The following is a 24,693-nucleotide window of genomic DNA, read 5'->3' as shown; positions in this document are numbered from 1 at the left end:
ATTTTCCACACTATATGTAATACAAATTAAAATAACAATGAGATTCCACTGCATGTCTATTCAAATGGCCAAAATTCAGAACGTTGACAATACCAGACGCTGACAAAGAGGTGAAACAACAGGAACTCTCTTTCATTGCTGACGGGACTTTGAAATGGTACAGCCACTTTGGAAGACAGTTTGACAGTTTCTTATAAAACTAAAGCTACTCTTACTATACGATCCAGCAATCCTTGGAATTAACCCAAAGGAGTTTAAAACTCGTGATCATGTACAAACTCGCATATGGGTGCAGGTTCGCAGTTATTCATAATTGTCAAAATGTGGAAGCAATCAAGATGTCTGTTGGGGTGAATGGATAAATAAAACTGTGGTACCTCCAGACAACAGAATATTATTCATCACAAAAGGAAAAGCTACCCAGCCATGAGAGGACACAGAGGAAACTTAAACCCATATTATTAAGTGAAAGAAGCCAATAGGAAAGGGCTGCATACTGTATGATTCCAACTATATGACATTCTGGTAAAGGAAAAACAGTGGTTGTCAGGGTTTTGAGTGGAAGGAGGAAAAAATAGGTGGTGCATAGAAAATGTTTAGGCAGTGAGACTACTGTGTATGACACTATAATGGTAGATACGTGTCCTTATACATTTGTCCAAACCCACTGAATGTGTAACACCAAGAGTGAACCCTGATGTAAACTATGATCTCTGGGTGAGAATGATGTGTCAATGCAGCAGGTAGATTGGTTGTAACAAGTGTACCATTCTGGTAGGGCAGCTGTCTCCAACTGTTTTGGCACCAGGGACCAGTTTGAGGGGAGACAATTTTTCCACAGACAGGGGTGGTTTGGGGGATGGTTTTGGGGTGAAACTGTTCCATCTCAGATCATCAGACATTAGATTCTCATAAGGAGCATGCAACCTAGATCCTTGACATGAGCAATTCACAGTAGGGTTAGCTCCTATGAGAATCTAATGCCACAGTTGATCTGGCAGGCCATGGAGCTCAGGCAGTAATGCTGACTGATCCACTGCTCACCTCCTACTGTGCAGTCCAGTTCCTAACAGGCCACAGACTGGTACTGGTCTTCTGTGGCCTGAGAGTTGGGGACCCCTGTGATAGGGGATGTTGATAATAGTGCAGGATATGCATATGTAGGGGCAACAGCCACATGGGAAACTCTTTACTTTCCTCTGAATTTTGCTGTGAATGTACAACTGCTTTTAAAAAGTTAAGTCTTAAAAAACAAAAAACAAGCAAACAAAAAAGTCAGCTAACATGTAGAAAATGCTAACTGTGGCTAGAATGGTGTTCTAGCATTTTTATATACCCTAAATTATACCATCCTCACCATAGCCTTAGGAAGTAGGGACTATTATCGCCAACTTACAGTTGAGGAGACTTGTGCAATTCATAAAACTGGCAAGGAGCCGGTTCACACCCAATTGTTTTCTTAACTCTATTGTTTTAGAGAACTGAAAGCAGATGCTAAGATAAAGGAAGCATTGGGAGAAATATGTTCTGAGACCTGCTGTGTCCAAGGCCCTGAGAGGGACCCAGAAGCCATTGTATGAAATTCTATCTCAACCTTGAAGGAGTTACAGGAGTTGAGCAGCATTTAAAAAGCACAATGAAAACGCAGAGCAATAACACAGTGTCAAGCAGTAGGTAGATCAACTGGTCTGGAGACCAGGCATGACTAATTGTGATATGAATTGTCCTCATGCTAAATACCAGGGCGCAGAGGATGGAGGGAGGGTCAGCTGAGACCTGGGACAGCCCGGCGAGGTTTCATGGAAAGCAACTGACCTGAACTTAGCCCAGAAAAATGGGCACAAGGGGATGTGAGTGGATGGCTGGAGGGGATGTGAGAATTATGAGGGATGATGTGAGCAAATAAGTCATGTTGAAATTTTTCTTTTCTTAAGTGGATTCAAAATAACCAACAAAATGTTGTCCTTAAGCCCAGATTTGTATCCACCTCTGAAAATAATGTGAGATTTTTGGTCGTTTAGTGGCTTTTCCCCCACATTTGTTTCTCTAGCTATAAAATGAAGGTTTCACTTTCCATATTCCTTGCCCATAGAGATGTTGAAAGGGTTAAAGAATTCTGTAAAGCTTTGAGGGCCTCCTTAAAGCAGTTATGCAAAACCAAATTATAACCATCGTTGTTTTTGTTGTTGGTTTTTATTATCTTTCTTGTAAAACTGCCCCAGGGGAAGCATCACTTTTAGTGTGGTCATAGTCTGCTCAAACACTTAACCGTCTCATTGTGACCCACCTGACTGGAAAGGCGCAGCAGATCCTTGGCCTCCACACACCCTTCTTCCAGCAATCCCTACTGTTCCAGAGGCTTTCCAGGGGCCAGGGCCAGAGTCTGGGGCTGGGACTAACTCATAAATAGGTTTATTTTTCATTTGGCACATACAATCCAAGAAAAAATGAATGCCTTACTGGTATTTAAATGTTGATAAATTTCAGATAAAAATCTAGAATTCTGGCTTCCCTTCTGTAGAAGATCTGACATCCATGGGCCTGTAGGTTGCACATGCCACAGCAGGAATCAGCCAGTTCACTGGATGTGCGCTCACTCCTTGACAATACCCCATGTGGCCTTCATCCTCATGGTGGATAACTGCCAGTCCTGAGAAAGATCCATCAGCTTCTTTCAGTGACATCTGTTTGTTTTCCAGCCAAAACACTGACTGGTCTACATGGAGCTGCCTATAATGGCCACCCCAGTGAGTAGGGTGCTAGGGCTGGGTCAAGCAGGAAAGAGGTGGCAGGACTAGTTGAGTCGATGGAGACTGAGCCAGAGGGAGAAGGAAGGGATCTGACTTTAGAGCCTGAAGCTAAAGGCCAGGTTCAGGGAGTCAGGTATTAGGCTTTTCCCAGTGGGGAATGGGAGTCAACAGCAAAAGTTTTGGAGCCAATTCCACCAGCCCTGAGCATCTGCCAGGGCATGCCCTTAGTGACACTGTTTATTTCAATCAGATAATTCATATTTGTACATTATAAACATTGGAGAAATTACATACATACGTGTTGTTGCATACATATGCGCCTATACCCATATCTAAGCCCACCACCAGCAATTCCAACATAATAGTTGTGGTTGGGGTGGGGGGCAGTGTTTTCTGAAAGCTCTGGGCATTTCTAAAGTGCAATGTACAGCTGGGGTTGAGAACTACTGCTCTCGGTGAGCTGATCTTCCTTGTGACCCCTCATTTCCATTCATTCATCTCAGTCTGACCTCAGAAACTGAACACTCTTTAAATTATTCAGTTCCTTCTACGCAAAAACCCAGTCTCTAGGGGCTCCTCTCTTCCTCTTTCAGTTTCCTAACGTATGTCTGGGTGGATGAAGGAGGCTTACTATGTCTCAGATCTGGGTGGTTGGGTCCTCTGGATGACACCATTTGTCCTATTGGTCATTTACAGCTCAAGCTGGTCCCTAGTGGAAAATGATTTGGCCATCCTTAATGTGGTTAGGGCCTGACAGCCTCCCTGGCTGACTTAGCTCCAGTCTGGCTTGTGCAAGTGCCATGTACCTCTCAGAACCAATGTGACATTGTCCAGCTGTTCCCTCTGGCCTAGGATATCAACCTAGAGGAGTCTGCTATGCTAGATATCACCCCAACACAAGGGCCTCACAGCAGTTCCACTGGCCTTTGAGTATCCCTCAGGGCCTATGCCAATCTGTCCATAACATGATAAATAATCATGGCTCTCTGGGCACTACCATGATGGATTGTCAGTTTACATTGATGGAGCCTTGATTGGTGGGTGTGGAGGCAGCCTTCAAGAGGGTCACCTTCCATAGTTTTATTAAATTAGAATGAATATACTCTACCTTCTGTTTTCGCCAGAATCACTACCCCTCCCTCTGGTTGTCTGCCCTTGCCTTTTTCTCCATTTCTTCTACCAGATATTGTGTGTCTAGAAGAGGCAAATTTACCTCTACTTCGCATCCACGTCCATTGGGATTCCCATGTTGTATCTTGTCCCCCTTGGCAGATGGGAATCTTGCACATAAGGAGACCTAACTCAGGAAGAATTTATGATTGTCCTCATTACAAATTAACTTTCACAAATTCTTCTTTCACACGTTCTTGGCTATTCTTATCCACTTACTCTTCCAGTTGCAGAATCTAGAAGACTTACAATTCTGGAGTACACTTCTTTCTATTAGACCTCTTACCCTTTGAGGCAACAGGTGGTCACTTAGAGTAGCCCAATTCTGTAAGGTAAACTCCACTGTGACAGTACTGGGGACGTCTTGAATGCCATAGTTGCTATAAAAGAATCTCATATTTAGCTTAAAAGAAAAGGATATGATAGTCACCAGAGCTGTTTAAGATGTTCTGGCTTTCTCTCTTTCTGGATGGAAGAAATCATGTCTTCACCTGCTGGGAATTAGCTATGGCCAAGAGACTTGCTTTGGCCAAGGAGATATGAAAGCTGATTCTGGTCAGCCATTAGGAGCCACTTTGAGCTTCACCATTGCCTTGGTGTACCCTTCCAATATCTCAGGCAATGTTCCAGGTGGAGGCTGCTCTACCAGCTGGGAACCTGGTTGGGATCCTGGATGGAGAACATCACTCAGCAGAACCCCACATGACCCTCAGTAGATGTGTGGCATGAGTGAGAAAGAAACTTTAGTCTTTTGAAGCCTCTGAGATTTGATGTAGTTTGCTACAGCTGAGCCTATCCTGAAGAGAAGAATAAGAAGAATGGTGTTTGGTATTTGTATGTATGCAACCAGGAACAAGTACCACAGCCTCCACCCAACCTAATCCTTTTTTAAAAATTTACTGTTCCTCTTTTAAAATTATTTTATATGTATTAAAGGAGAAATTCATCTTTTAGAAAACAGATCTAAGTCCAAAATCACTCTTTTTTTTTTTTTTTTTTTTTTTTTTGAGACAGGGTCTCACTCTGTTGCCTAGGCTGGAGTGCAGTGGTACAAGCATGGCTTACTGCAGCCATGAACTTCTGGGCTCAAGTGGTTCTCCTACCTCAGCCTCCTAAATAGCTGGGACTACAGGTGTGTACCACTGTGTCTGACTACTTTTTAAAAAATTTTTAGTAGAGACAAGGTCTCCCTATGTTACCCAGACTGGTCTCAAATTCCTGAGCTCAAGAGATCTTCCTGACTCACAGCTATAATCCCAGCACTTTGGGAGACCTCCCAAAGTGCTGGGATTATAGGTATGAGCTACTGTGCCCAGCCTTAAAAATCACTCTTATCAGAAAATTGAACCCTTTTGCATTGTTGACGGAAATGTAATTGGTACGGCCATTAAGGAAAACAGTATGGAGTTTCCTTTAAAAATTAAAAAAATAGAACTACCATATGATCCAACCGTCTCTGAATATATGTCCGAAAGAAATGAAATCAGTATTTCAATTCATGTTCATTGCAGCATTCATAACAGCCAAGACATAGAAACAACCTAAGTGTCCGTTTACAGGTGAATATGCATAAAGAAAACATGATATGTATATGTGTGTGTGTATGTGTACGTATATATATACACACACACACATATATCTGATGGAATATTATTCAACCTTAAAAAGAAATAGCCTGCTATTGGTTGACATCACGGACAAACATGGAGAGCATGATATTGAGTGAAGTCAGTGAGACATGGAAAGACAAATACTGCATGATCTCACTCATATGTGGAAAAGAGAGTAGAAATAGAGAATAGAAGAGTGGTTGCCAGAGGCCGGTGGTGAGGACAATGGAGAAGTGTTGGTCAACAGGTACAAAGTTTCAGTTATAAGATGAATAAGTTCTGGAAGTCTAATGGTGGCTATAGTTAATAATACTGTATATTTAGGTGAAGTTTGAAAAGATTTAAAGTGTCCTCGAGACACACACACACACACACATACACACACACACACACACACACAAAGGGTAACTGTGGGTGGTGATGGACCTGTTAATTAACTTGATTGTGGTAATCATTATACTATACATAGGTATTGCAAATCGTCATGTAACCTTGAATACATACGATTTTTAGTTGTTGGTTAAACATTTTAAAATCAAAAAAAAAAAAAAAAAACCAAAATTACTCATCAATTGAAGAAATAGTCTAAAACAAGGACTGCGGAAAATGAACAACCGCCAAAGAGAAAGTGATGCTCTGCGCCCTCCCCTTCTGGTCGGTGCTTGCCGGTGCTTGCCTCCACACTTCCTAAGAAACACAGAGCAAGGAGTGCTCCAGGCACAGACGCAGCTTTCCCTGACCAATAACCATCGAGATCCTGTCCTGCCTCTCGCCCTGCCCTTCCCCTCTCAGACCCTCCTGACCAGTGTAGGGAAAAGCCTGAGGGACTCTTAGTCATTCTGTTTTTGGAATGTGGAATTGAGAGCTAGCTGGTCCCAAGCACGCAGCCGTCTGCGTCTTCTCACAGGGGCCTCACGTTGTTTTCTAGCTAAACAGCGCACAGGAATTTTTCAGCCCCCGCCTCCTCTGTCACAAAGCCTGTGATTCCTTTAAAGAACTGCAAAGCAAAGCATCTTTCCAGTTAAAAAGCCCAAACTGAAATGTGATGGCATCTAAATGTCTTTATCCCCAATTACTAGCCCTCTTCCTGACAGGCCCTCCCATCTGCCTCTGTGCCTAGAAAGAAGATCCCTGCTACTTCAGCCCCAGTTTCCTTTTCTTTTTCTTTTTCTTTTCTTTTCTTTCTCTCTTTTTTTTTTTTTCGAGACAGAGTTTTGCTCTGTAGCCCAGGCTGGAATGCAGTGGCACAATCTCAGCTCACTGCAAGTTCTGCCTCCCAGGTTCACGCCATTCTCTTGCCTCAGCCTCCCAAGTAGCTGGGACTACAGGTGCCCGTCACCATGCCCAGTGAATTTTTTTGTATTTTTTAGTAGAGACGGTGTTTCACCGTGTTAGCCAGAATGGTCTCGATCTCCTGACCTCCTGATTGGCCCACCTCAGCCTCGCAACAGTTTTCTTATTTTTAAGGGATTTATCTTTTGATCACTTAATATTATTAGATTGGTGCAAAAGTTATTGTGGTTTTTGTCATTAAAAGTAATGTACTTTTGTACCAACCTAAAATAAATATTATTTATTTATTCCAGACTTACTTAAAAGAGGACTCAAGGAGGACGAGAAAGATGTGTTTGTATTTCAAGATAAAAAAGGAAATATATGAGGCCGGGCACAGGAATGCCTGTATTCCCAGCACCTTGGGAGTCTGAGGTGGGAGGATCACTTGAGCTTAGGAGTTCGAGACCAGCCTGCGCAATATAGGGAGACTTCATCTCTACAAAAAGTTTTAAAAAATTTATTTTAAACTTTTAAGTCCAGGGGTACATGTGCATGTTTGTTACATAGATAAATGTGTGTCGTGGGGGTTTGTTGTACAGATTATTTCATCACCCAGGTATTAAGTCTAGTACCCATTAGTTATTTTTCTGATCCTCTCCCGCCTCCCACCCGTGACTCTCAATAGGCCCCAGTATGTGCTGTTCCCCTTTATCGGCCATGTGTTCTCATCACTTTGCTCCCACTTATAAGTGAGACCAGGTGGTGTTTGGTTTTCTGTTTCTGTGTTAGTTTGCTAAGGGTAACGGCTTCCAGCTCCATTCATGTCCCTGCAAAAGACATGATCTTGTTCAAAAAGTACAAAAATTAGCTGGGTGTGGTGGCACGTGCCTGTAGTCCCAGCTACTCAGGATGCTAAGGTGGGAGGATCACCTGAGTCCAGGAGGTCAGAGCTGCAGTGAGCCCTTCTGGTGCCACTGCACTTTAGCCTGGGCCACAAAGCAAGACCCTGTCAAAAGAAAGGAAAGAAGGAAGGAAGGAGAGAGAGAGGGAGGGAAGGAAGGAAGGAAGAAAGAGAGAGAGAAAGAAGAAAGAAAGAAAAGAAAGAAAGAAAAGGAAAAAAAGAAGGAAAGGAAGGAATGAAGGAAGGAAGGAAGGAAAGGAGAAGGAAGGGGGAGGAAGGGAGAAGGAAGGAAGGGAGGAAGGGAGAAGGGAGGAAGGGAGGAAGGGAGGAAGGGAGGAAGGGAGGAAGGGAGGAAGGGAGGAAGGGAGGAAGGGAGGAAGGGAAAGGTTGAGCAAAGTAGCCCTCAGCCAGAATGAAAAAGTTACATGAATGTATGCCATGAAATATTTTCCTCTTGCTGAATGTGGGCCAAAACCTGATTTTCCTAAAAATGTCTTTAAAGTGTCATAGTATCCATATAATTAAATAAAATTATTTCAGGAAACGAACAACCATTTCTTGCAGTGAGACTAAAGGCAATTTCCCCAGGGCTCCTCATAGAAAGGAGACTGAATAAAAAAAATGAAGTAGGCCGGGTGCAGTGGCTCACGCCGGCCTGTAATCCCAGCACTTTGGGAGGCCGAGGCAGGCAGATCACCTGAGGTCAGGAGTTCGAGTCCAGCCTGGTCAACACGGTGAAACCCTGTCACTACTAAAAAAGATATACAGAAATTAGCCGGGTGTAGTGGTGTGCACCTGTAATCCCAGCTACCTGGAAGGCTGAGGCAGGAAAATTGCTTGAACCCAGGAGGTGGAGGTTGCAGTGAGCCAAGATCGTGCCACTGCACTCCAGCCTGGGTGACAGAGCATGATTCCATCTAAAAAAAGAAAAGAAAAGAAAAAGACAGTATCCTCTTTCTATACATGTGACAGATTTCACAGAGTGGACGTTTATAATTTCTCTTAATATAGAATGATGATATCACCTGTGATTTCACTCTAGTAAAACACTATGGATGGTATGCCTATCCAGGAACTCAGCTCCCAAATCAGCTGGCTTGATACAACAATGAAATTCAAAGTATCTGTGAGGGAAAGATTAGCCCTCCATGAATTCCTGTTTATGTGGCCAAGCTTCTGAAAGGCATAGGGCAACAATGAATTTGCAAATATCCCTGTTGACTAAACGTGGACTACAGATATATGTGGCTAGTGAAGTGCAGAGCCATATGTTCTGCATAGCCAGCCTGCTTCATACAAAATACAATGGGATTGGGGTGAGGGACAGTTCACAAAAGAAATCTAACTAACTGGTCAAAAAATAAAACATAAAAAAAAGAAGGCTTTCTTAGTGCTGGTGGTTGCATAAGCTAGTATAATATTGTTGGGCATTTTGTTAATAGTTAGACATGTATCTTTGATCTAGCAATTCTATTTCTAGATTGTCACCTAAGGAATTATTTAAGAGTGTGTGCAAATATTAATGATAATGATATTTGTCCTAAAAGAATGAAAACACTGTAAATGTCTACCTCTAAATTGTGGTACCCGCATGTAATGGAATACGATTCCACTATTAAACATGATGTCTTAGATGAATACACATAGGCATGGTCAGTGTTCACTATACATTGCTAGGTTTTATATAAAACAGTTTACTAAAGAATACAAGTATAATAATAGTACTAGTGTGTTGTTATGTTTGTGTAATAGTTATCTTTAATATCAGATTTTTTTTCCTTCTACATACTGCTTTCCACAAAGCCTTTTGGGTCCCATTCCTTTTTTCTTTAACAGCATCAGATCCCATATATTTCTAGTCACTTTCAGTTATCAAATATTCTCCATTTTAAATTTCCAATCTCAATCCAACTCCAATGTCATCACCTGCCCCCTGGTTGTCAGCTTGAGACATTTGGAAGGTGAAGGGAGGGCCTGCTTTTCTTCTTAAGGGGAGGAGACAAGAGAGACTGTCTTTTTCCTTGATGATTTGGCCATGGTCACAGTCATCTCCTTGCTGGAGTCTTTGCTGCTCTGGTTAAAACACGCTGACAGCACTGCCCTCTATGGAGTGGGTAGCCAAATGCAGACCCTTCAAGAGCTCCTAGCAGAGCCTCACTATGCCTGCCAACTGCACACTTCCCTGATGTGATAGATCCACCCTTCCACTCCCTGTCAATTTCCGCCATACACAATCACATGGGCTTTCCTCCTGGATCTCCTTCTAAGTGGAGCAAGATGATCTCTCCTCTGGTACCTTCTGTGGTTCCCCCGTGAGCACACAGGAGGCACAGGCCTTCCGGACATGCCAGTGCCATTGTGCAGATGCAAGCGGCCCCACTGACATCCCCTCTTGGTACCCTGCTCTCTGGTTCATTTACTTTTCCAATTAGGCAGAGTCAGGCAAGCCAGTCCGCCACCTGAGTAGACATCCAATGGGAGCATAGGCCAGTCATTTCTTGTTGCAAATACTCCCAAGATGCTTCAGTAATTTCCTTGGAGCTGCCTCACTTGACTTTGAAGAGGAAAGTGCATGACCACCTCACTAGACAAAAAGACACACACAAAATTATTCTTACTCTGAATCTAAATAACCTACAAAGCCAACAACCTCAATACTTCCCCCTTCCTCTGCTTATACAGACTCTGAAGGAAGGAGCATTGGGATGGTGCCTGGCCGGGGGGTGAGGATTCTGTCACCTCTTACTAAGTCTTGGGGTAAGGTGTCTAGTCTCAGGGACTGACTCTTTGTCTCATTAGGGGACCTTAGTGCTTTTTTTGTTTGTTTGGTTTTTTAATTTCAGCATTGGAGGTTTAGGTAAATTTCATGAAAAAAATAGGAAAAAGTTTCAAATATCTTATAAATAGAAATGTACCTATACACAATCCCAGAAAGAGTTCTGAAGCTATACATCAAAGTGTTAAAGTTTCCATAGTAAAATATGAGCTTATAATTTTTTCTCTCTTTGTGGCCTACATGTTTTAATTTTTCTATCCAAAACCTGTTTTGGTTTTATAATGAAAGGGATACACAAACATTATTTTTATTTAAAAAAAAAAACTATTCATCCCAAAAGGTAAAAGGATAAATAAGTTGTAGTACATTCATCCAATTGAATACTACTAAGTAATAAAATGGAACAAATTACTAATAGAAGCAACAACATAAATGAATAAAAAAATATTATGCTGAGAAAAAGAAATCTGACACAAAGGAGTATATCATTTGTATGATTTTGTTTATTTGAGATTCTAGACCAGATAAAGCTCATCTATAGTGATAGAAATCAGATCAGTGATTGTATAGATAGGAGGGTCGGGAAGACTGACTGCAAGGGAGTCAAGGAAGCTTTCTAGGGTAATGGAAATGTTCATGTCTTTATTGGGGTAGACAATTGCCTAACTCATTAAATTGTATACTTAAAATGAGTGCATTTTTAAAATTTTACTTTAAGTTCTGGTATACATGTGCAGAATGTGCAGGTTTGTTACATAGGTATACATGTGCCATGGTGGTTTGCTGCACCTATCAATCCATCACCTAGGTTTTAAGTCCTACGTGCATTAGGTATTTGTTCTAATGCTCTCCCTCCCCTTGCCTCCCATCCGCCAACAGGACCCGGTGTGTGATATTCCCCTCCCTGTGTCCATGTGTTCTCATTGTTCAACTCCCACTTATGAGTGAGAACATGCAGTGTTTGGTTTTCTGCTCCTGTGTTAGTTTGCTGAGAACGATAGCTTCCAGCTTTGTCCATGTCCCTGCAAAGAACATGATCATTCTTTTTTATAGCTTCATAGTGTTCCGTGGTGTATATGTGCTACATCTTCTTTATCCAGTCTATCACTAATGGGGATTTGGGTTGGTTTCAAGTCTTTGCTATTGTAGATAGTGCTGCAATAAACATACGTGTGCATGTGTCTTTATAATAGAATGATTTATAATCCTTCGAGTATATACCCAGTAATGGGATTGCTGGGTCAAATGGTATGAGTGCATTTTATCATATGTAAATTATACTTCAGTAAAGTTGATGTTTAGAAAAAGGTTTTTTTTTTTTTAATTTTTGGAAAATCAGATTTCAGAGCTAAAACTATGAAACTCTTAGAAGAAAACATGGGATAAATCTTTATGATCTTAGCTTTGGCAATGTTTTCTTAGATATGACATCAAAAGCATAAGGAACAAAAAAAGGATAGATGAGTTGGATTTCATCTAAAAATTTTATGCATTGAAGGACACTATCAAGAGAGGGAAAAGACAACCCATAGAATGGAAGAAAATATTTGTGAATTATATATATGATGGGGTCTATTATTCAGAATACACAAAGAGCATTTACAACATAATAACAAAAAGTCAAATCAACCAATTAAAAAATGGTCAGAAAACTTGAAAAGACATTTTACCAAAGAAGTTATCCAAATGGCCAACAAGCACCTGAAAAGGCATTCAAAATCCTTAGTCATTAGGGAAACACAGATCGAAACCACAATGAGCTACCATTTCACACACACTAGGATGGCTGTATGAGTACAAAAAGGAAAACAAGTATTGGGGAGGATGTAGAGAGACTGGAACTCTCATACCTTGCTGGTAGAAATGTAAAATGGTGCAGCTGCGGTGGAAAAGCTTAGTGATTCCTCAAAATTTAAATATAAAATTACCATAAAACACAAGCAATTTCACTCCTGGGTATATGCACAAAAGAACTGAAAGCAGAAGTTCAAGCCAAAGCTTGTACACAAATGTTCACAGCATATTATTTACAAAAGCCAAAAGGTGGAAACAATTCAAATGTTCATCGACAGATTAACAGACAAAATGTGGTATATTCATACAATGGAATATTATTCAGCCATAAAAAGTGAAGTTCTGATCCATTCTACAACATGATTGAAGCTTGATACAAAAGGCCAAATAATGTGTGATTTCATGTATATGAAACATCTAGACTAGATAAATCCATAGAGATTGGATGCAGACTGGTGGTTGCCAAAGGCTGGGGGGCAGGGGAGTGACTATTTAATGCATAAGGAGTTTTTTGGAGAGGTGATGAAAATGTTCTGGTGATAGTGGTAGTGGCTGTACAACACTGTGAAGGTACTTAATGCCACCGAATTGTGTACTTTAAAAGGTTTGCATTAAAAGTGCACCTTGTGATTAAAATGGTAAATTTCAAGTTAGGTGTATTTTATCACAATAAAAAAAATAGTCAAATGTTATGGTGAAACTATCACATATGTTTCACCCCTCCTGTTATCATGTCAAAGAACTTCCCCAGAGTTATACTCCTGGCTTCCCAGGTTTGGTTCAGTCCCTTCCTGAGGAAGGTGTTTCTCAGGGCAGTCTCCACCAGAGAGCTGCTCCTGCTCAGGATGCCCTGTGACTGGCTAAGTTAGCCTCATTCGAGGAGAAGTTTCAGCAAGACCATTTGTCCTATATCTAAACCATGTCACCCAGACTCGTTTTTATTAATAACAAAGCTAGCACGTTGGTCTCATCTGGATTCTTCATCTGCCTGTCTACATTTCCGATGTTAAGTCGAAGTTGGGTGGGAAGAGGAATATTCTTCACTGAAATCTCCCCCTGACCACTCTTCCTTGGCACTCAAACCCCAGGAGACAAAGAGTTTTAAACCATAATGCATGACCACAATTAACCTCTAAACTGCTTAAAGTACGTGCAAGGAAACCCTCACCTGGGCCATTTTAAAAAGGATAAAGCCAGAAAAAGAAAGAAAGAAAGAAAGAAAGAAAGAAAGAAAGAAAGAAAGAAAGAAAGAAAGAAAGAAAGAAAGAAAGAAAGAAAGAAAGAAAGAAAGAAAGAAAGAAAGAAAGAAAGAAAGAACATCTATCTTTGAGCACTGAAACTTCCTGTGGTCCAAGCTAAACTTACAAAATGTGGTTTGTATAATCAAATATGTCAGGCTACTCCAAGTGATTTATTAATTACAAACTAGTTAAAACTAGGGAGACATTCAGAAAAAAAACATTTTAATCTCCTTATCGTTCCATGTTTTTCTTCATTTCTCTCTCTATTTTCCTCCTTTACAATGTGTCACCCTTATTTGAAGAGTATGACTTCAGGGTGTTAATATAGGACTGTGAAGGCAAAATAGCATTTAGAATTGAGAAATAAGTTATCTGCTTTTCTGCAGAGAATTGCTAAAAGAAAAGGAAAACAAACAAAAATAAGTTCCTAATAAATCAGTTAATATGGTATCACATTTCTAATGTTGAAAACTTCTTATTGGAATTCACCAGCATATTTCAAAACAAACCAAAAAACAAAAACAAAAGGAAAAAACACCCACATTTTATAAAACTAATATCTGATTGGATGCTTTTAAAATTTTTAGTTTCACACCAAGTGGCCTATGGAAAACTTGAAAAGAAATCGTATAAATAGTATAAAGAAGAGTTAAAGAGTTCCCTTATCTTCATAGGAAGATAAGATTTCAAGAAAGAAAAGTATGATTGGCAATAAAATAAATGCCTTGAAACATCTGAAGAGCTTTTGCTGAGGGAATAATGTACTAGAGTCATTGTCTCTTTGGTCATCATTATTTAATTTTCTCCTAGAAAAGCAATGGCTGCTTTACGCTAAGAATCACTAAATATAAGAGTGAGTTCTCAACAGTGGCTGGAGGGTTTGAGAACAGATGGTTAGTGTCAGATGGACATCGCATTCTGATGGCTTGGTGTAGGCTTGTTGAAGGCATGGATGAAGCAGATTGCTTGCCTTCCTTTCTGTCCTCTAATTCTGTTAAGAATGTTACCAGCTGCTAAAGGGGTGCCCGGTGGGCTGGAAGAAGAGAGTAAGAAGGCAGCCTAACTGCCCCCAGAAACTTTTATTTTGTTTTCTTATAATAACAATTCTGGTTGCTATAACTATGTTCTTTACACCTGGGGATTTTTAGGACTCCTATCTGTAATCCACATGAGCTCTAATTTTATATTCTATAGTGAACTGTGCCCTCTTTCTGAGACAGGACTGTGATTCCACATTCCTGTTGTAGATATAATGTGTATGAAAGTGTTAGTAACAAAGGGGCCATACACACTGGTACCAATCGGATTCTCATGCCTCACATTAAGTATGACAAGCTGTGTCCCCAGACCTCACTGAAATAAAAGTAGAAAAACCCAAATTCATATGGTTAGGAAACATATAATTTGTCCCTGTAGAAGTTATTTTTTTTAAGAACCACAATGTCTATCAAAATTAGTGATGACTATAGCCTTCTGTGCAGGAATTCCTCTTCTAGGCATTTATCCTGGAGAAGAATCCATATGTTTATGCAACAGGGTTTATTGAAGTATTTATTATCTGTCACTCTGATGAATTGACAGCAAACTAAACAAAATGAAATGGTAAATTTTCTGTGGTACAGTCATCCCATAAAATATTACACAATAATGACTGGGTGCGGTGGCTCACGCCTGTAATCCCAACACACTGGGAGGCCGAGATGGGTGGATCACCTGAGGTCAAGAGTTCGAGACCAGCCTGATCAATATGGTAAAACCCCATCTCTACTAAAAATATAAAAATTAGCTGGGCATGGTGGCATGCACCTGTAGTCCCAGTTACTCAGGAGGCTAAGACAGAATTGCTTGAACCCGGGAGGTGGAGGTTGCAGTGAGTTGAGATCGTGCTACTGCAATCCAGTCTGGGTGACAGAGTAAGACTCCCTCTCAAAACAAACACACACACACAAAATTACACAATAATGATAAAGATGGAGGTAGAGCTACATATTTGGACAAAAAAGATATCTTAGACATATTGCTAAATGAAAAAGCAGGTGTCACAAAGACATGAAGAGCATGATTCCATTTGTGTAAAAAACAGAAAATAAAACCAAACTATATAGCAAGATTCAGCCTGAAGAAAGTTTGAAAACTCCCAATGTGCCCATCACTGTAACAATGACTTTATATATGCTATCTCATTGGAAACACACAATTGCTTCTTAGAAAGTGAACTATTATTATCCACATTAGAGATGAAGAAAGTGAGGCACAGAGGTTAAGTAACATACCTCCAAGGGGAATAACGTAAGCACATGAAAATACATAGAAAGAGTCCAAGACAGGGCTGGGTACAGTGGCTCCCACCTGTAATCCGAGCACTTTGGGAGGCTGAGGCGGGTGGATCATGAGGTCAGGAGTTCAAGACCAGCCTGGCCAAGATGGTGAAACTTCGTCTCTACTAAAAACACACAAAATATTTTCTTCCTGAGAGAAAATGGGATTGGATAGGAATCGGTGGTGGCTGTATTCTATATATGTATATGTATTGGTGGCTTACACAACAAATATTTCTCACAGTTCTGGAGGTTGGGAGGTACCAGATCAAAGTGCCAGCAGATGTGGTGTCGGGTGAGGGCCCTCTTCCTGTCTTGTAGCTGTCTTCTTGCCATGTGCTCATCCGTTTTTCCTTGGTGTATGTGTATGGGCAGAGAGAGTGCTCCGATTTCTTCCTTTTCTAATAAAAATGCTAATCTCTACACGGGGACTCCATCCTCAAGATCTCATCCAAACCTATTACCTCCAGAATGCCCTGCCTGCAAATATCATCAATTACATTAGGGATTAGACCTTCGACATGAATTTAAGGGGAGATAAACATTTTAGTCTACAACCTCACACACACACACAATTTACTTTCTTTTAAAGTCAGAAGAAATAAAAATAGAAAGAAAACAAATAAAAAGAAAAATGACTATTGGCCGAGCAGGTAGCTCATGCTTATAATCTCAGCACTATGGGAGGCTGAATTGAGCTGGTTGCTTGAGCCCAGGAGTTCGAGACCAGCGTAGGCAACCTACCAAGAACTGACCTCTACAAAACAAAACAAACCAAAACAAAACACCCACAAAAATTAGCTGGGCATGCTGTCACACTCTTGTGGTCCCAGCTACTCAGAAGGCTGAGGAAGAACGATTGATTGAGCCCAGAAGATGAAGGTTGCAGTGAGTCATGATCACACCACTGCACTCCAGCCTGGGTGACAGAGCAAAACCCTGTCTCAAAAAATAAATTTTTAAAAAAGTGACTATTCTTCTTTGTTTTAATTTTCCATTGACCTGAAAGTTTCCCTTTGATCCATGTGTATAACGCTCTCCTGAAGCTCTGTTAGAATCTTCTGGCCATATCTTTTGGCCAACTCTTGTTTCCTCTGGTCACACCAGCTTCAGCAATGGTGAGAAGTTAAGGATCCACTAACAGTCACGGGGATAGTACGAATATTACTCTGCTCCCCCAGGCTCTGACCATAAGATGTGAGGAATTCAAAGACCAGGGAATAAACTCATTGTTCTGTTATTTTCAGGCCCCACTTTGCAGAGTCTCTGAGACTTCCCTCAAGTCTACATCATTTCCCTGGCAGAGTCCTTGGTAGCCCACAGAAATGGTCCCTTATGGCTGTCTTACTTCCCTGCCTGAACTAAGTCATGTTATCCTGCATGCCATGACTTCATTCAACACTCACCTAGTGACTCACATTGGTTCCAAGTCTACAGATCATCAATGAAAGAATTCTCTCTGCTACCAGCATTGATCTTTTAAATTTTCCTGGTGTATGCATGCGGGCTCTTAAAAAGAAATTGTAGCACCTTCTATTGCAGTAGCCCTGCTGTGGAGCACATGGTGTCAAATTCTCTCCAGAAGAACCACAGGACATTTTAAAGAAACTAACTAAAGTCTTTCCTTTATGCTCACCTCTAACCAGGATCCAAATACAGCACCCACAAAACGAACCTAGGGATTATTCTACTCTGAGGTGTTTTCCCTGTCTACTTGGGCACTTTTCTCTCAAGTTAGGGGAAGACTTTGTCAACTTTATTTAGGAGTCTACATTTGAGTGTCCAAGAATGCCACCTTAATTTCTTTTCATCAATTCTCCAAGAAGGCCTATCAGAGCCACATACAGAATTACTCCCGATAAATGACTTTGGATCCCAGGTTTCCAGAGTTGGATGTGCCAATTAGGCTTCCCACTTTTCTTGGTCTCCTGATGCCTATACAACACTTTCCTAAGCATCAAGTTGAGAAAACAGGAAATGGTCTGGAATGTGTGTGTTCCTTAATCTCTTGAAAGATTTTTTAAAAATTGGGATGTATTTTTTAAATTATACATTTAATCTTGACAGAGCTAAAATTTAGAAAAACACATTTATTAATGTAAACCAAAAATAAAAACCTAAGTCTCCCAACTGACTGAATGCACTCCCTCTTGGCTAAAGGGACTACAAAGAAACCTGAAAAACTGCATTCCAGGCTGTGATGGGAAGGGAAGGGAGAATGAATATACCTTGTTACACCCCCTCCCTTTTGGAGTTTAGGCACAACTGACCATTATTGACGTTAAAATGGAGATCATGAGACTGACTGAATGGACTCTGTGGCAATAAGGTATCAAATTCCAATCTGACTGACGTGACAGATAGCAGACTCTGAAGGAAATACAAATATTATATCTCAAATATATTTCTTTGATATGTTTTAAAATGGCCCTGCAAAGCCAAATTTCATGAAGGAAATTTGCATCTGTAGAGAATCTCCATGAATGCAGCCAGGACTTTCCTGGATTTAGGAGAGATTAACTAAGAGTCTAACACCTTTTAAGGTTCAAACAGAAATATTTGGTGTTATTTATTTTCTCTAAAGTTACTAACTGGAGGCTTCATCTACATAACTAAAACTTTGGCCTTCACAACCCCCTTATCTTAACTCAAACACTCCCTTTTACTGGCTTTAGCCTTCAGACAAAGCTTAATTCTTTCAATCAATTGTCAACCATAAAATGTTTGAATCCACTTATGACCTGTGTATTAGTCTGTTCCCACATTGCTCCAAAGAACTACCTGAGATTGGATAATTTTATTACGAAAATAGGTTTAATTGACTTGCAGTTCTGCAAGCTGTACAGGAAGCATTGCTGGGAGGCCTCAGGAAACTTACAATCATGGTGGAAGGTGAAGGGGAAGCAAGCACATCTTACCATGATGGAACAGGAGAGAGAGAGTAAAGTGCTACACCCTTTTAAACAACCAGATCTCATGATAACTCCATCATGAGAACAGCAAGCGGGAAGTCCACTCCCATGATTTAATCACTTCCCACCAGGCCCCTTCTTCAACATGTGGGGATTACAATTCAACATGAGATATGGGTGGGAACGCGGAGCTAAACCATATCAACCTGTAAGCCCCCACTTCAAGATATCTTGTCTTTTTGGGTTGAACCAATGTACACCTTCCATGTATTGCTTTATGATTTTACCTACAATTCCTGTCTCCCTACAATGTATAAAGGCAAACTGTCACCTGACCACCTTGGGCACACTTTCTTAGGGCCTCTTGAGACTGTTTCAAGGGCCATGGTCCATCATATTGAATCGGAATAAACCTCTTTAGGTACTTTACAGAGTGTTTTTTTTTTTTTTTTTTTTTTTTTGTCAACATATAAATATTCCATGAAGATCAAAAACAGTATTTTTGCCTTCTCCTACCAGTTCAAAGCTACTACCAGTTACATATGTCGTACACACATGTAAACACTTTAATGCAATACACACATAGGCAAATACAAAATGCTGAAATGAATTTACAAATATATGGAAAATAGGTCTATCCACAGAATAGTAATCAATTGTAGAATACACATTTCTAGGAACACAGATAATTTGCATTATTACTCATTTTCCACAAACATAAATAATTTTAAAATAGCCCAAAGACCAAAAAAAAAAAAAAAAAGTAAAGATAATCTGGATGGGTCCACTAGACAGAACTCCAGTAGTTTCTGGGTTCATTTTAAAGTCTTTCACAATTTTTCTTTGCATTTGTTTCTTTGTATATTTTAGTGTTTTAGCTCTGTTACTTAAAAATTCCCTTAACAATGATGAGCATCTTATATCTTAGGAGCAGTTGGACAGTTGAGGAAAGAAAATAGTTATCATGTCTGATTTTAGAACATGTTTTAAAAATGTTAAAGATGTGGAAATGGGAGAAAAAAAAAAGAATTCCTGGGTGCCTTTCCGTGAAATGCTAAGCATTGCCTAGCGAACTCTCCTCTGGGAATTATCTCATTTTATAATAATGTTCACCTTTCACTTAACTATTAGCAAATATTGTACAGGAGAAGTTAACATTTAGAAGGTTGACCATATTGGAAAGAATTCCCGTCCACAGCAATTCAAATTATTCCTGTTCATAACTATTCAAATGAATTTCTCCAGTAGAGAATATAAGCCTTTATAAATCACATTCTCACTTGAAGCAGTTTTAACATCTTAGTGGTTCCATTATTAATTTATAGGCTAACTGAAAGTGTTTGACACATGTTCATTTTATATTTATATGAGAGTTATGATTCTAGAGCTTTGAAAACTATTCCTTGGTGATATCCTCTAATTAAACAGTTTGGAGCTATAAATATATGGCCATCTCAGGAAGCTCCCTAAATATTTCAGAGCTTTCTCCTACTCTCTCTTCAAATTCATTAAAACTCAGTCTACAGAAGTCTTAGTTCAAAGGATCCAGTGTTGCTTCTAAGTACCTCCTGGAGAGGTAACTGGAGAATCTGAAAAATCTACTAGCCTATTTTCTGTTGTTCTTTCTTCTGTCGTTATGACTCAGTATCATTCTTGAATATAATTGGTCCTGCCCAGTCTGATGCAATTTCCTGCTACCTTTGAGATGCCACTGTTGGTCTTGTAGTAATTGCTCAGTATATAGTGAGGGTAAGGAAAAGAAGAGATCCTGGCTTCTGGTGTTAACAGTTTTTCAAACACAGTGCTGCAGCAGATCAGGGTTTGAATGGGTCACAGTGGTTCTTCAAGGCAGGACAACTCCATTTCCTGCAAAATGGACTAAAAAAAAAATTGTCAAAGGAGAATGTGGGTTCTGGCTCCCTGAACCCACATTCAGAGGGCCCATGAGCATGTTCCTAAGCAGATCTTCTGGAAGAAGGTCGGTGTTCTGGGAAAGGGCTGTTTGTATATATTGAAAGTGTAGCTAGTTGGATGTCCAGTACAATACTCTCTTACCGATATACTTAAAAACTAGGAAGTCTACTGGCTGCATATTAGGAAATTTCATCTAGAGATCTGTGACTTGTCAAGATCAGTCTGTTAGAGGTGCGTGAAGCAGAGCAACTCCATCTTAAACAGGAGCTGGGTAAAATGAGGCTGAAACCTATGAGGCTGCATTCCCAGATGGTTAAGGCATTCTAAGTCACAGGATGAGATAAGAGGTCAGCACAAAATACAGGTCATAAAGACCTTGTTGATAAAAACAGGTTGTAGTAAAGGAGCTGGTCAAAACCCACTAAAACCAAAATGGTGATGAGAGTGATCTCTGGTCATTCTCACTGCTACACTCCTACCAGCGCCATGACAGAGTACAAATGCCATGGCAATGTCAGTAATTTACTCTATATGGTTTAAAAAGGGAAGGCATAAATAATTCACCCATTGTTTAGCATATCATGAAGAAACAACCATAAAAATGGGCAACTATCAGCCCTCGAGGCTACTCTGTCTATGGAGTAGCCATTCTTTCATTCCTTTACTTTTTAATAAACTTGCTTTCACTTTGCACTATGGACTTGCCCTGAATTCTTTCTTGTGCAAGATCCAAGAACCCTCTCTTGGGGTCTGGATCAGGACCCTTTTCCTGTAACATCTTTCTGGTGACCATAGAAGGGACTATACTGTGGAAAACTCTGACCCAAAGGCTAACTTTGGGTAAGTGGTGGGATCCAATAACGTCTTTCTCGTGAACACAAAAGGGACAATACTGAGGAGACCTCCTGACCCAAAGGAAATAGACTACAGCACTGATTGGATGACTTTGGGTAAGTGGTGGGGTACCTATGTAAAGAATGGGATTGGGTTAGAGGCCCAAATTAGGGGAGTTAGAGTTCTCTCCTAAGACAGAGTGGGTTAGAGGCTCCTCTTAATAAAAGGCAAGGACGCTTGACCAACCTTGGGTTAGAGGCCAACTTGGGAGGGTTAGAGTCCCTTCTAAGATTTAGGAGGTTAGAGGCCCTCTCGGGTAAAATCCTCCTTGGCTAAGAACAGGTTTGGCACTATGGGGGATTAACTGCTATTCTCTTTGGATTAATCTTCCTTACACTCTTTGCTGATGGCTGTGGGTGACACGGTTAGGCATGTACAGGATTGTGGGACATGGGGAGCTTTTTCCTCTCTAAAAGGGGAAACTTGAGAGCTGATGGGACTGCAGGAAAAGATCCCTTTGTTACTGACAAGCAGGTGCCTGAACTTTTCATTGTCAGCTTCAATGAATGTGTCTTTTCTCTGACCTCCCTAAGCTCTTCACCTTCCCCACCCTGCCACAGGAAGTACTTTCCTTCTCTATTTTTCCTTTCCTGTATTTTCTGTTACCCAGGGCAACCATCTTGCTCAGAGGCCATGTATTGAAACTACAAGTCAAAGGTTGGATTAAAGATAACAGGGCCCATCTGGGGGCAAATTTAAGGCTTGCCAGTTTATTGGGTGCTAAGCAGAGTGGATAATGTCTATGTTTTATCACACATATTTTGCTCTGACCATAATGAAAAAAAAAAAAAAATTTCCTTTATGATGTGGCTTGGCCCCCAGGGTGATGGTTTCGCAAGCTGGATCACTAGGGCCACACAGGCATGCCAGCAAAAGGGTAAAATTTCTTACCAGTCAAGTTTCTGGTTTCTCTGTGTGGTTGAATAAATGGTGAACAAAAAAATAAATAAATAAATAAAAATCAGTGTTTATCGCCTCTGTAAAAGTTTGGATTAATGAGAAAAAGAATTCTAAGGCTAGTCTTAAGCTGGTGTGTTTTGTGCTATGAATTTGTTTTTCTGTGTCAAGGGGTACTTTAGGATAAAACACAGGCTTAGAACACCTGTAAACCCACTTTTCAAGATGACCTAGCAAGCTGGTCAGTAACAAACTTGGCTGCAGGTCCCTGAAACAAACAAAAAAACTGGATGAAGTCTCCACCTTGTTTTATGTCCTTAGGAGCTTGACCTTTTAACCCTGCCTTCCAGGGAACAGGAATTTTAGGATTCAAGTCATAGTCAAATCTAAAAATCATATTAAATAGTTAAAAGCCTTTGCAAGCTCAAAAATAACTACTCTAGACTCCTTCTAGGAAGGAAAATGGAGACTACCCTGTACTGTAGTTCAGTAGCTAAAGTTTTGTACTTTCACAGTGGTGGTCTGCATTCAATTCCCCACCCAGGAATTAAGTTAAACTTATTTCTGGTTTAATATATACATGACCTTGTCTACTCTCTTCTCCTCTTTGGACTATCTTAAATTTTCCTTTCTCTAAGCACCTGGGAGGTTACCTTTGGTAAAGTTCAAAAGCCAGAAATACTGGCTGTTTGGCACAAGAAATTCTAAAAGAACTTTATGCAAGAGTGCTGTGGTTAAAATCAGTTTAATTAAAAGCAGATATTCAAGCTCTTAGAGCCTGGGCTCCTTGGGAAAAACAGGAGGCACCAGAGACTCCTTTCCTGGCCCTGTTTTTCCAAGGGCTCTACCCTAAAGCCAGTAATCTAATTAAGAAACTTAAAAACTAAAAAATAAAAAATCTTGCAATTACTGTAGTAATCTTCTTTTGTCTTTCTGTGTAGCTATATATGTGGTGTGTGTAATGTTTCTATAAAAGAGCTCTAATTAATTGGCTTAAACAAAAATACACACTTAAATATCTTGAAAGCAAAATAAAAACTGTAATGCCTTTTAGTTCATGTAACTTTAGTAATCTTGGAGAAATAAAAACAACTTCAAAAAGTATTGATAAAAGCATTTAGACTAAATTATGTGGATCAGATATTAAGTCTGCTAAATGCTTTAAGGTCATAAACTGCCTCTTTAACTTTTAAAAAAGTTTATCTACTTTAAGGCCATTAGATTCTAGATAAGGCCTGGGGACATGTGGAGTTAGCCATGCCCCTAGCTATCCAAGAAGATTATAAAGAAAGAGATTTCATATAAGAAAGGATCTTGTATGGTAAATTCTTGTCCTGAAGTAAAATGACTGGTTATTTAAAATGAGAGATGCTTAAAGCAAGTCAGAAAGTCCAAGAATGTCTCAGATGGTCTGTGTAAGTCATGAAAGGATTTGTGAAAGGGAATTTATGCAAGAAATGTTATACAATTCAAAGATTGTTAGGCCTCCTAAATGCTTCATAAAAAGCCACTATGATTCTTACTGAACAACTTGACTGCTTTACAGCTAGGTAAGGCCTAGGAACATGTGGAGTTTCCTAGCTATGCTGGAGACTCAGCTCTTATCTGCACTTCTGCCTGGTGTGTACTAGGCTAGGCTCCACACCTAGTACACAATTAAAATCTCAAACTTACCAAGGCTTTTATCAAAAATAAAAGTTGCCAAGGGTTATCATTATAATATGTAAGTGATACTACTAAAAACACAATTTTACATGGAAGGTGTGTAAAGAAAGTAAAATGTGTTTTTGGTGAAAGATTATCAGAAGTCATGGAAATGTGGACTTTTTTCTGCCTAAAGTGTTAAAGGATTGTTTTAAGTAAGAAAAAATATCTAAAGGTTTAAACAAGTTGTGGAAGGTTTATAAAAATTAATTGTAAGAGATTCTGTGTGTGAACATATTGGCTAAAGTTTAAGAGTTATTATTCATTTTTTTCTGTGAATTAAACATTAGAATAAAAGCACAATAGGGCCAGGAGCAGTGGCTCATGCCTGTAATCCCAGCACTTTGGGAGGCTGAGGTGGGTGGATCATTTAAGGTCAGGAGTTCAAGGCCAGCCTGACCAATATGGTGAAATCCTATCTCTACTAAAAAATACAAAAATTAACAGGGTGTGGTGGTGTGAGCCTGTAGTCCCAGCTACTCAGGAAGCTGAGACAGGAGAATCGCTTGAACCTGGGAGGCAGAGGTTGCAGTAAGC

The 24,693-nt window shown here is 40.1% G+C and overlaps 1 long non-coding RNA gene across 1 annotated transcript in view; it reads right to left on the bottom strand.

Moving 5' to 3' along the window:
• Positions 1-2,186: 2,186 nt before the first annotated feature.
• Positions 2,187-24,693, bottom strand: part of LOC104663126 — an 84,898-nt gene continuing 62,391 nt past the window's right edge. Inside the window, exons 3-4 of the long non-coding RNA XR_748098.1 lie at positions 8,732-8,830; positions 2,187-4,717 (exon numbers count right to left, since the gene is read on the bottom strand). This is a non-coding gene — a long non-coding RNA (uncharacterized LOC104663126). The remainder of the gene's footprint in view (positions 4,718-8,731; positions 8,831-24,693) is intronic.

The sequence above is a fragment of the Rhinopithecus roxellana genome, chromosome 6 (genome assembly GCF_007565055.1).
Source record: "Rhinopithecus roxellana isolate Shanxi Qingling chromosome 6, ASM756505v1, whole genome shotgun sequence".
NCBI classification, from domain to species: Eukaryota; Metazoa; Chordata; class Mammalia; order Primates; family Cercopithecidae; genus Rhinopithecus; species Rhinopithecus roxellana.
Note: the sequence above shows the minus strand (reverse complement) of the source record. Positions and strands in the feature narration are given on the sequence as shown.